General features: G+C 32.8%; 1 long non-coding RNA gene across 1 annotated transcript; it reads right to left on the bottom strand.

Annotated features, from left to right (window-relative positions):
- Positions 1–11,892: 11,892 nt before the first annotated feature.
- Positions 11,893–12,772, bottom strand: LOC145051974 (uncharacterized). The gene is made up of 2 exons (XR_013683883.1): positions 12,174–12,772; positions 11,893–12,014 (listed from the first exon to the last, which is right to left on the bottom strand). It is a non-coding gene; the product is annotated as an uncharacterized LOC145051974 (long non-coding RNA).
- Between the last annotated feature and the right edge of the window lie 240 nt (positions 12,773–13,012).

Below are 13,012 nucleotides of genomic sequence, written 5' to 3'. Positions count from 1 at the left end.
GGTAAGTTTTTAGACTTGTTGCCATATCACAACCATTCTTGGGCATATGTTAATCACTCCTCGGACCAGCATAGTTGATCAGGCTATGCCATTCCTAAGACTGACTATATATCCCCAGGCTTACTTGTGATATTCAACAATCGTAATACTTTTGTTCATGTCATTGTGACACTGATTTTAGTATGAATGCAGGCACGTATACTTACTTAAATATTTTATTATTTAGAAGTATAACTCTTAGACAGAGTGTTTTTAATCCCGATGTATTTATAGTTAGTATATCTTTTATGGGTTGATATACTTAATTCACTATAAACAATGCTCTGATACCAATCCGTCACACCCCAAAACCACGAATGGCGGAAACGTTCAGGGGTGGAGGACGTCATGTACAGTATCACAACAGTGTAATATAATAAACAAGCAACAACATCATCCATTGCATTATCAGTAGAGTTTTAATACATGTGTGTTATTTCATAATGTACAACAATAATATGAATAATCAAAATAAGGCGAGTCTTGTCTGTGCTCCATCTTCTCAAAAACCTGGCCACCGCACCTGTCTAACTGATGACCTGAGAATACAAGTTATCTTGAAAGCGAGTATCAGCTTTAAAGCTGGTGAATTCATAAGAAATTAAGTGTCGTTTTCTTGCTTATGAAAATCTGTTATGAAAGCCATGTAAACCTTTAAATGAAAGTATTGAGGTAAGTATGAAATCCCTAGAAAAAAAACCCTTATTTTCTATAAGTATGAAATTTAGTCTTTTACCAAGACCCGAATGTTTTGTAAGTAAAATGATAGTTTTCCTTTGGTTGATTAGTACTAAAGTACTTAGTCTAACTCATTGTTTATGTGAATATATCACAAAATAAAGTAAAATAGGAAAATGATATGATAGTCTTCTACCAAGACCCTAATGTTCTGTTATGACTAAGTAGTCTTCTACCAAGACTCGAATGTTCTGTTATGGCTAAGTAGTCTTCTACCAAGACTCGAATGTTTTGTAAGTAATACGATAACTTTTCCTTTCTATTGATTAGTACTAGAGTACTTAGTCTAACTCATCGTTTATGTGAAAGTATCACAGAATAAAGTAAACAGGAAAATATAATCATGTAAGTGTTAGCCGGAGGTACTGGTGCTAACATAATACATATAACCTAATGAACATCCGAAGATTGTCCACTCATCCTCTGTAGCAGCAACAGGATGGAGGGAGTGTTAGTCCTCGCATTGATCTCTTAATACAGATCGTCAACCGAATGATCCTTCGAAGATTCACATCTCATCTACTGTTGCAACAGTGGACAGAGGGATGGTTAGTCCTGTCACTGACTACTAAGTAAGTGACAACCTTAAACATCCGTAGATATTCATCGACCACTGGTGCTAATCAGTGGGATTCGGAATGGTCAGTCCCGCCGAGTTATCCCATTCAACTGGGGTAGGAAAGATAATTTACACAGTAAATACTAATAAATTATCCTCGTATTTCTAAGTACAAGTATCCAGGTAAGTAAATACAGGATAATGCACCTAAGTAACAGTCTTCCTGTATGGTATTCATGTAAGTGTCTTCATGTAACAGTTAAGTATATGTAAACATATTCATGTATCAGGTAATCCTAAGTAAGTGTACTCATGTATCATGTAAGGTATTGGTATGGACTCATGAATGAACTGACTCTTGTGTGATTCCTTGTAATAGTAGTAATGTTTGATATCTTCTGACTATCCCTATGATAGCTAACTGGAAGGTAATTGGTTGTTTACGTAGGTTTATGCACTCTTTCTACCTAAGAGTATTGGAAACTAAATGAAGGGTGAAAACTATAATCTCTAACATATATATGAACATATGCGCATAAGTATAGTTTGATTCAAGAAGGTAAAATAATGGTTTTGCAAGATATCTAGGAGTTTTGAACAATAATTTAGAGTGACTTGATGTCATTAAACATTTCAAAACTAATACTTTTGTTATCAAGGTATTTTAAGATAGAAAACCACTTCATGTGTCACCTTTTGAAATATGTGAAATCTACTAAGTGAAAACATAGTTACAAAATACTTAAGACTGATTTAATAACATATTGTTTTCTACTTGTATCCCCCCCCCCCCATTAAAGCATTTAAAATCATTTAAAACATTGATTAAGGGGTATGAACTCACCTGCAGTAAGTGACTGGAATTGAACGGACTGTTATCGTACGGAAGGATCGGACAAGTGCTTGGTGTCAAGTGAAGACTTAGACACACACAATGATCCTAATTACATATGTATATAAATAATTAGTGATTAAAACACTAATTATACAAGTATAAACATTTAAACGCGAGGAAAACACTTTTGGACAGGTGCTAGGAGGCTAATGGGTTGCAACAAAGGAGTGCAATGCCCCTATTTGGATTTTAAGGTCTAATGACCATAATCATTGGAGTTTACGGCCCATGGGAGTAAGCTCCTGTCCGTAAACTCTCAACTAAGGCCTAAATGGAGCTTAGAATTATCACAACTCTAGTGGGGAATTGTTTCAAGGCTTATACAAGTGTTTGGGCACCATATTGACTCCTTTGGGGAGTTTACGGCCCAGAGACCACTTTCCCTTGGAGTTTACGGCCGTAAACTCCCTTGGGAGGGTTTTTATGGTGTTTTCAAGTCTCTAACATTTCTAGGATCTAAACTAGGCTTTGGTACTTGGCTTTAGAAGAGTTTATGGCACATTTGGTACCATTCTATGGAGTTTACGGCCCTGGAACCTTTTGGGCTGTAAACTCCCTCACTCATGGAGTTCTAAGTGTTTTTACTAGTCCATAACTCATTTAGGTACATGCCCAAATTGTTTCTTGGCTCAAGGAAGGGTTTAGGGTGTCCTTTGACCCCTTAATAGGAGTTTACGGCCCAAGAACCACTCTTGGCCGTAAACTCTTCAATACTTGTGCTTTTCTTATGTTTTCTAGGTTCTAAACACTTTAGGGTATTTGTCTAAAATAGAGTCCAAGCCTTAGGTGCCTTAAAAGCACCATTTGAGCAACTTACATGGGAGTTTACGGCCTAAGCTATTCTTGGGCCGTGAACTCCTAACTTGGGTGTTTCTTGGTTGATTTCCTGTCTCAAATGTACATATCTATTATCCTTAACTAGTTGCCTAACAAGGAAATGGGACTAGATGGCCTTTGCTTGATCTTGGAGTTTACTCCCCAAGAACGTTCTTGGGCGGTAAACTCCCGGATCTCATGTATTTTACATACAATCTATGTTAATAAACCTAAAACAAGCATTATAACACAACTAGAGAAGTGTACTCACGATTTGGGATGAAAACCCGAAGATCCGTGAGAGAGAATTTGGCTTTTCACTAATTGGAATTCAACTAATGAACCAATTTGGTTCAGAATTCTATTTATAGTCCTGATATTTCTGGCAGAAAATATTTCTATTCTCAGAATGAACTCTAATGTCCTAGAGTATTGGAATTATAGTGTTGCACAAAACCCTAGTGCATCCACTCTCCTAATATCTCCTTAGATGTAAAATCCTGAAAACTGCCAAACTTATACTCGAAATCTGAGTTTTCACTATAACTGTTCTACTTCTATTGGCTTGGTGTGGTTTGTTCAGAATGGAAATTTCGGGTTGTCACAATAGCAACGAGCGAAGCATAGAAGGAGGCTATATGGTTGAAGAACTTCATCATAAATCTTGGAGTTGGTCCAGTCATTAAGGAGCCAATAGAGATTTTTTGTGATAATGAAAGGGTTGTTTCCTTAACAAAGGAACTAAGAGATCATGGCAGATCATGACATATCGACATAAAATATCATTTTATCAAACATATAGTAGAAGAAGGTCACATCGTCGTGAAGAGGGTATCGTCCGAAGAGAATCCAGCAGATCCTCTCATAAAGGGTCTGAATAGGATTAAGCATGTTCATCATGCGAGGAACATTGGTCTGAATGATGATATTAGTTTTATCAGTTAGATAATTGTTTAGAAACTTTTAACAAAATAAATGTAATTGACATTTGATGATAAAGTAATTGAGAATTATTTATAAGTATTGTCTATTGTCTTTTGTCAATTGTTTATTCTTGTGTTTCAATTTTCATGCTTTACTTCCAAAATAATTGGATTATTCAAACATCCACATTCGATCATACTTTTTGAAGTAAGAAGTGAATCAAGATTGTCATGAATTAGATTGTAGATTGTCTAAAGGGTTTGGACATAGAAATGGTTTGCTGCAACATTCGTGAGTAATTTGAAATAAAGATTTAAGTATTGGATTAACCCATGCTTAGAGAATTACATCACGAAATTTATCACGAGTAATTCTAAGATGATAATATCTTATAATGTTTAAACTGAGATATATGAGTTGTTGTTTACGAGTTGGTTATGCATTGATAATACGTAAACACATCAGTAACTTGATTTATAAAACTTATTGTTGTACATGATATTTTGAGTAAACAGTGGACGCATATAATTCAAAGTTTATCTGTTCCTTTTTCCCTAACGGGAAAAGCGATATCTTGGGTCCCTCGATGATTTGGTGTTGACTTATAGTGACGGGCCCGGCTAGGACTAGATTGATGTGTTTGATTAGTAGTTCTTTGTCATTAAAAAAATCAGAAATCGGGAAACAAAGTATTGGACAAGGAGATTGATTCTGTTCTATGTCATTTTTCCACATGATATCTTGTAGAACGGAGGATTATATAATCACATATCTTAGGACACACAACTGACTAGGCCAGAGTTCGACATCGGCTTTGAGAGCTACAATTTGCTGATCAGTTTTAGAAGGGTATACTAGAAACTGTAGTTATTAGACTTATCTAAGTGGGAGACTGTTGTATTTGGTGTCTAATCCCATAACTATAATTGGTATATACTTCAATTGATAGTAGCACAATCCTTTTGGGTTTCCCTCAAGACTAGCAACTAGACATGATGATTTTGGAGAAAGATGTTGAATTATTATTTAATTAATAAATTGAAATAAATAAATTGTTAATATATTATGATAATAATATATCAATTATAAATAGTAATGTTTAATTAATATATAATAAGAAATTAATTAGAATTAATTTTGGGATGAAAAGAATTAGTTAAAAGTGCAAGGGCTGGATTGTAATTGTTCAATAGTTGAGCAAGAGGCAATCTAGAATCCTCCATAGAGTATGGATAGTTTTCTAGAGCCTTAGGGTTTCTAGATTAATATTCTCTTATGGATAATCAGGAAAGTGGATAATTACCCGATTTAAGATAATCTTAGATTTAGGCTTATCTAGGGTTTCCTGACTGCACTATAAATAGGGTTGATACCCTATGAATTTTGGCCACTTGTTCTTGAAGAGTACCAGCCGAAAATTGCAATCTACCCCCTCCTTTTCAATCATTCTTCTATTGCTAGTGTTGGGTGTGAACCATTAGAGGCGTCACAATTGTGATGCTTGTTCTCAAAGTCTCAACAACACTAAGGATTTGGATTTTTTGTTGCTATATAACAATCAAATGTATGTTTTGTAACCCTATTTATGTATTTTTTTTTTTATACACTAGTGTTCTAGGGTTTCTACATTGTATGTTCAATTAGAGAAAACGTAGATCAAATTTACAGCTGCATGCACACATAAGATTTTTTGTTATGCTCAAATCCCATCACTTATTCATTGTTGTATAGAAGACGCTATAAAATTAGTGTTTCTTTTCTCCCACTATAAGTCTTCAAACCCTATCTATTCAAAGTTATATATTGGATCCTATGTTGTCTCCTGTAAGTCATTGTTGTCTTCTTATCTTCTTGTTGTGATCTAAGTTACTAATCTCTGGTCCAATAAATCACCAGATGTTGATGATCCTCTTTATATCTACCCTACTCATATTGAAACCCAAACTATTAATAGATTCAAACTAATTGGAACCGAATTTTTTTTGAATCTGAATAAGTTCCATTACCAAAGCTTTAAAGGCAAAAAACAAACTAGGGTTTGTAGATGGGACAACTGTTAAAATAACAAATGATCATGTTAAATCCCTTAAATAGGAAAGAGATAATGTTGTCGTATGTTATTGGATTCTTGGATCCATATATGAGACCATCTATGTAGGAAATGCATGCTCTGAAAAGGCTATTGATATTTAGAATGATTTAAATGAAACATATTACAAATATGATGACTTTGTTGTCTTCAAGATCCATCAACGAATCAATTCCTTAACAAAAAATGGTCTTTATGTCTCTAACTATTATAACAAAATTGATTCTATTTGGAATGAATTTGACGGTTTAGCTAATCTTACTGAGTATGTCTATCCTGCTGCAACTCATTTAAACATTCACTCAAAATTAATGAAACTTATGCACTTTTTAAGTGGATTAGGTGATTGGTACAACCAATTTAAAGGTCATATTTGGTTAATTGATCCTTTACCAAATGTAAGGAATTACTTTGTTATAATCACTAGGGAGGAATCCTTTAAAAAAAAAGGTTTCATGTCTAATACACCATCCAAACCTCAATCAAAAGCCTTCAATAGTAAATCCAATGACAACAGAAAGAAAAGATGTCCTAATCAAAGCCTTCAATAGTAAATTCAATGACAATAGAAAGAAAAGAGATCCTAATCAAAACCTTCAATGTAAAAATTATGGTGTCAAAACCATTGAAACGTTTTTTAAACTTTTTGGATGCCCAAAGGATTTCAAACTAAGAAACGGTTTCAATAAAGGCTTTAACAACTCAACTAGTAATAGTTTTTCTGATAATAATTCTGAGAGATCCTTCTCTAATAATAATGTTACATCTAATATTAGTATATTACTAATGGTGGCACTTCTACATCTAATTTTACTTCTTCTGGTCTTGGGTCTCTCACCGGGGACAAATTCTCCAAGCTTCTTCAACATATCAATGAAAAACAATTTGTGGATGAAGTAAATGCTAGTACCAATACGGTTTGGTACCTCCTATAACTTTGTGTTTAATAGTTATTTTCAATCTAGTAAATGGATTGTTGACTCGGGGGCTAATGAACACATAACCTCATCTGAATCTAATCAAAATGATGTTGTTAATGTGTCTAATATTAATTTAATAATGGATAATCCAAATGGATCCACTGCTAAATTTTACAAAATTGGGAATATGAATCCTTCTAATAAATTAACCTTATTTGATGTGTTTGTTATACGTGAGTTTAATGTAAATATGTTATCAGTTCATAAACTATGCAATGATAGTAAATGCAAAATACTCTTTGATGAATATAATTATATAGTGCATAATTCATAGTCCTTGGAGACTGGTAATGAGGGAGGAGGACTTTACTATATTTCTAGTACTACTTTAGGTATGCCCTTTTTCAATTCTAGTGGTATTAAATGCTTTGTCTAAAAAATAACTTGGCATAGTTGGCTTGGTCATCCTATAAAGTAGGCCTTAGCTGTTTTAAAAGATAAGTTGAATTTTAATAATAAGTCCCTGACTCCTTGCGAAATATGTCACAAAACTAAAAAAAACTAGGGAGTCCTTTACTACCATTGTTCACAATTCAAAAAACATTGGGTACTTAATTCACCTTGATGTTTGGGGTCCTTACAGAAAATCAAGTATTTGTCAAATTTTTCTCACTATTGTTGATGATTTTTTTAGGGGACCATGTGTATATCTTATTAAATCAAAAGAGGAAGTGTTTTCATGTATTTCAACCTTTTTAAACCTTATAGAAAATCAAGTATTTGTTAAATTTAAGATCATAAGATCTGGTAATAGGATTGAGTTTGTAAAACATGAAGTACAAAATCTCTTTAAAACAAAAGGTGTAGTTCATCAAACTTATTGTGTCTACACTTCACCACATAATGGTGTTCTAGAGAGAAAGTATAGACATATTTTACATGTACTCATATCTCTATTATTTGAATTTGGTTTTCCTCTAAAAGTTTGAGGTGATGTTGTTTTAACTATAGTTTTTCTAATTAAACATATTCCATCTTCTATTTTAGGTGGTATGCCACCTTATGTTTTGCTACCAAATTGAATGTTTTAGATAAGTTTTCCACTAGATCTGAAAAATATGTTTTGATTGGTTATTCACCTGAAAAAAATGGTTATAAGATTTTAAGTATTGACTCTAGTGTTACTTTCTTTTCCAAAGATGTGAAGATTTATGAGAACGTTTTTCCTTTTAAAATGAAGAAACAAAGTTCTACTGAAAAGGATTTAATCTCTAATCAAATTAATTTCATGTCCTTAGATCCTTTTTCTATGATGAGTTTGTTCTCCTGATTCTATGATTGATAAATTTAATCTAGAGAGTTTATGAGTAACCCATTAAACTAATGGTTCTAGTACTGATCACTCGGTGAATAATACAGATACTACTCATGATGATACTTTAGGCGTGCCTTCGTTTGATGAGGATGACCCCAATATATGTTATCAGGCTGAGGAAAGTAGTCAATCTCCTTTAAGTCCCTCTTCTAGTCACTTTGATTAGACCTGTAGACTTCATAGGACTACGAAAGCTCCTACTAAGTTTAATGACCATGTCATTGAAGGAAAGTACAGATATGGAATTGAAAAAACTATGATTATTACTCATTTTTAAATAAAGAAAACGAGTGCTTTATTTCAAACTTAAATAAAACTTTAGAACCTCAATCTTATTTAGATGCTTGCTTCGATCCTAAATTAAAGCAATGAATGGTGAAATAGAATCCCTTTTACATAAATAATATTTAGGATATAACATATTTTCCTAAATACAGAAAACTAATAGGGTGTATGTGGATTTATAAGATCAAATGTAAATCAAATGTAGAGATAGATAGCTATAAATCTAGACTTGTGGCTAAAGGCTATAATCAGACTTGGTATTTTAATTGCTATTTGTAATAGTTGAGGTTTGTTTCAACTAGACATCAATAAGGCTTTTTTGTATGGAAGCCTTGACGAGGATGTAAGTATAACATTGCCTCAAGGATATCATACAAGGGGGTCAATCATGTTTGTAAATTAACAAAAATATTTATATAGGCTTAAATAAGTTCCTCGTAAATGGAATGAAAAGTTGTGTAATTCTTTATCTGATTTTGCTTTTAAACGAAATATAAATGATTTATCATTGTTTGTTAGAGTTAAAAATGGGTCAATTGTTGTTGTGTTTGTTTGTGTGGATGATATATATCTTATAGGTGATAGTATTGCTGAAATTGAAAGTGTTAAAAGTTTTCTAAAATCACTTTTTTTATTAAATATTTTGGAAAGTTGAAATATTTCTTAGGAATAAAAGCCATTGATATTGAAGGAGGTGTGTGTTTATCTAAAATAAAATATATTTTGGAGTTATTGCATGAGTATGGTATGCTAGGTTGTAAGCCTGTAAATGTTCATCTTGATCCTAATCAAAAAAATTAATAAGGATGCCATGGACAAAAATGATGTTTTGTTGGTTAATGTTATTGAATATCATAAATTAAGTAAAAATTTAATATATTTCACTATTACCAGGCCAAATATCTCTTATATTATGCAGACTTTGAGTCAATTTATGCACAGTCCAAGAACGTATCACATGGAAGTAGCCTTGAGATTGTTAAGGTATTTAAAGTTTAGTCCCGGTAAAGATGGTTCAAATTCTTAAAAACAGGTCTAATGAAATTTATGCTTTTGTTGACTGGGCTAAATGCTTGTCTACTAGGAGATCTATAACACGATATTACATTTATTTTGGGAAATCCCTTGTTTATTAGAAAAGTAAAAAACAAATCACGGTTTCTAGGAGTTCTACATAATCTAAGTATAGGAATTAGGTTCTATCACTTGTGAAAAATTTTGATTATTAAAGTTCTATTTGACCTTGGATTTAATATTTCAAGTTCATCTAATGTATATTGTGACAATGACTCAACTATAAAACTTTTAAACCCAGTTTTTCATGAAAAGACCAAACATTTTGAGGTTGATCTTCATTTTATCAAGAAAAGATTTAAAAAAAAAATAATAAAGTTGGTTAATATTGATTATGGAAAAGAACAATAATGATACATTAACTAAAGCGCTCAATCTATCTCAACATGCGTTCCTTGTTAATGCGCTAGAATTGTTTGATCCCTTTAAAGTTGTTTGATTATGTCAACTATTAATTTGTAGGGAGGTGTTAAAATAATAAACAAGTCTTATTTCCAAATTTATTGTTGACTTATTGTGGACTTTATGCTCATATTTGGTGTGTTATATTTTTTGTGTATATTGTGTCTATTGCTTGTTTTTATAAGGGTTACAGGTGGAGATGACGTACTATGCACGTAGATCTCTGCCGATCTATGGGTTAATGGTTAACCCAGCTGTTGTGAACTGAGTACTTAATGTGTGAAGTTGGTGGAGAGGTCATTAGTCTGTTAAGAAAATATTTGTTATATTCTCTCCGTTATGTTGAGGTATCATCTTGTGTCTTTATAATCGTCTTCTTATTTTGTTAGATCTTTATGAGTGAAACATTTGAGAGAAGAATAGGTTTATATAGTGAGTTTTCCTTTGTAAGTACATGTCAAACGAATCTGTTTATTATTTTGCACAAGAAGCAAGAGAGAAGATGCATCGGAGGGGATGGTAATAGCGTTCACATGGGTTATGTGGATCTGTAAGGTGAAAACAACTTGTTTAGCTTTTGAGGTCTAAGTTCTTGGCTTTTTTATAAATTAAGGATACAAGTAAACGGGGGAAAGGAGTTGATTTGGGATTTATGAGTTGAAAACCCATTTGTGCTTCACATTGTAATCTCTTCTCTTTATCTAATAAAGTCATGTTCAAAAAAAAAAAAAAGACTGTAGAATTGACATCCCTACATACATGTCGCTGGTATAATATTTATGAATTTAGTTTTAAATATATTAATTTCTATTTGGATCTCTTGAAAAGGGATACATTCAACCTCTCCATGTACAATTGCTACTTTCATTCTCGTGATAAATACATGTAATATCCTGCAGAAATATTTGTTTTATTTGTCCCCCCAACCCTACTGTACAAGTTCGTAAATGAGGCTGTAAACGGCTCAGAAATTGAAAGCTTTGATGTACACTATTCACAAGACTAAATCGCAGCGTCGTGGATTTTGTGTTTGTATCCTATACACTCTTTGTTTAGGTTATACCATTATAAGTTGGCAATTCAGGATATACTATGATTTATATATTCAAAATGAGAAAAAAAAATGTCAAAAGAAAACTTTATTAACTATCATGTTTTTGACAAAAGCATAATCACAAGAGTAAATTGCAAAATTAAAATTTCCATACATATTTGGTCCCTATAATATACCAAAAAGTATAGATTTGATCCCTCGAGTTAACTCTTGTTTAAAAAAAATGATTCAGACTGCATAAAGTACAGTTTAAGTCATTTTTGTTTAGATTAGACCAAATCTGTATTTTTTGGTATACCATAGGGACCAAATCTGCATAAAAGTTTTAATTGTGGACTGATAATACAATTGAACAAAATATACATCCAAGTCATTCAACTGTATTTTTTGAGATACCACTAGAACCAATTTTGCAATTTACTCTAAAAACAATAAAATTCCAGCATATTTATATAGTATGAAAATTCATAAAACATTTATCAGGAGCATGTATAATGATATCTAAAACTTAGATAATCAACATTATATTCAACATGGAATCGAAGATTTCATATATACTCTCCTATCTCCTGAAAAAAAACTAAATCACATTTTGACATAATGTATACACAAATGTCTTCATAGCTTGCTTAGCATCTTTGAGAAAGCTGAATGTTTATCAGGTCCAGGGCATATCAGTCTTTTTTTCATTCGAGGGATAGTCTTTTACCACAAAATTCAAATCTCATAAGTTTGTTCTAATTCGATTAAAAACACCAATATACATAAAATAAACACGATTTGAATACATGTGAGCAGCAGATAAGCTGAGCGACAAGAAGCCCAACGATGACAAACATTTTGCCTGAAAAAAATTTATTGAACAGTCAAATCAATATCATAAACCCTTAATTTCCGATAATCGATCGACATAGTAGCTAAGAAATAGTCCTTAAAATGTCAGATTCGATCTCAGAAAATAAAAATAAAAATAAGATTATTAGGCTAAATTCGAACTCAGTACATAAAAAGCGAAGAGTATTTCAAAATATTTGAGAAGTTGTCACATGGAGAAGATCGGGTCGCGATGGTTATCCGGTGGTGGCGTTAGGGTTTACACAGCCAGCGGCTTCTAGGGTTTGTAAAGAATGCGGCATCATCTAGCGTTACACTGACAGAGTAAGAGGTTGAGGGAGGTTTAGGTTTTCAAGAGATGTGGTCAGGTGGTAGTGAGATAGTGGCGTTTAACAGTCACACTCATCCCCACCGGAAGGTGTGACTTGTGGTGATGGGTTAGATTAGGGTTTTTTTAGAGAAAGAAAAACAGGGGCAGAGGCCGGTGATGATGAGTGTTTAGGTGTGATGGTGGTGGTGCAGCGGTGGTTCATAGGTACATTTGTGGTTTCACTCTGAATTCCAGATCTGCCAGTGGCGTTTAACAGTAAGTGCGTAGGTGTGGTAGCGGTGGAGTGCTAGGCTGTTGTACGCTTCTGGTGGCATCGTGGCGTTGCTGGTGGTGGCAACGCAGTGATGATCGCTGATAATGGTGGTGATAAGTTAAGGTTAGGTGTTTGGCAAGATCGAGAGAATCTGGACTAAAAAGAGAAATGGTAAAATTTTAAAAGATTTTATGTGATTAAACTTCAAATTAGATCCTTATGCTTAAAAAAAATGGACAGTCTAAAAACTTTTTAACTTTTTGAAAGGGCTAAAAAGTTTAATCTTTGGTTCAAAAACATTTTTTTTAATGGTTTTGGTCTCTAAAAATATTAAAAAGATTATTTTACCCTTTTAATTCTTTTTTATGAATTATTTTTTATATTTTCTTAATTCTTTTTTAATTTGAAAAGAACAAATTATACG

The sequence above is a fragment of the Lactuca serriola genome, chromosome 5 (genome assembly GCF_051521515.1).
Source record: "Lactuca serriola cultivar US96UC23 chromosome 5, Lser_US96UC23_V15, whole genome shotgun sequence".
NCBI classification, from domain to species: Eukaryota; Viridiplantae; Streptophyta; class Magnoliopsida; order Asterales; family Asteraceae; genus Lactuca; species Lactuca serriola.
The sequence above is the reverse complement of the archived record's forward strand: the minus strand, read 5'-3'. Positions and strand labels throughout refer to the sequence as shown.